Genomic DNA, 852 nt, shown 5'->3' with positions numbered 1-852 from the left:
TGGCATTGGCTCTAGAAGTGAGCAAATCACCTGATAGTTTATTCAGGCACCTATTGGTTTTATGGTTTCATGTAAAGAAATAAAATCCAACAAATTCTAAAACTCACAGCCAGGCCTGTGTACATCTCTAGGATACAAAAATATTTCTATTATTTTACTTCAATTCTTAGGGGAAAATCTACTTTTTGAGTATCTGTTTATTACACTTTTTTAGCATTAGTCATGAAAACTTAAAATGTAGGTATAATAGACTTATAATTACTACTTACTAGCAATTTCTCTTATATTGGGACATTTTCATTTGTACTAAATGTATACAATGGATAATTATATGCATAAATATTTAATTAATTAAAAAACTGATTACTGAGGCTTTCCTATTTATTTTGAAAAACAGGAATTTATACCAAGTAATTAAATACGAACATGTTGAAACAGGAATCTTCTCTGGCTGTTGCTAGGATATTTTAGGCATAACAGTTTTACTTGCTTGAGAAATCTTTTTCTTGCTATGGGAGCAATCAAACACATGATTACCAGAAGAAATAAAATATTTAGAATCAGTTTGTATTGAAGCAAATCTTCTATAGTCCCAACTAATATTAAAATATAAGTCCCAGTCCAAATGTGTTTTTATTGGAAAGTTTAAACTCCAAATTTTAAATGAAGTTGAGAATTATTATAGAAGGAAGCAGAACTTTATTTCTGGAAATTTCAGATGTTGTGCTTTTTTTTTTGGTGGGGCAGCAGAGTAAACATTCTCAAAATTAGTACTTAAGTTTCAAAATTAATATTTAAGAATTTTTGCAACTTATTTTGTTCATGTATTAAAATTATCTTTCTCTTTGTTAT

Source organism: Hipposideros armiger, unplaced genomic scaffold (assembly GCF_001890085.2).
Source record: "Hipposideros armiger isolate ML-2016 unplaced genomic scaffold, ASM189008v1 scaffold_845, whole genome shotgun sequence".
Taxonomy (NCBI): domain Eukaryota; kingdom Metazoa; phylum Chordata; class Mammalia; order Chiroptera; family Hipposideridae; genus Hipposideros; species Hipposideros armiger.
Note: the sequence above shows the minus strand (reverse complement) of the source record.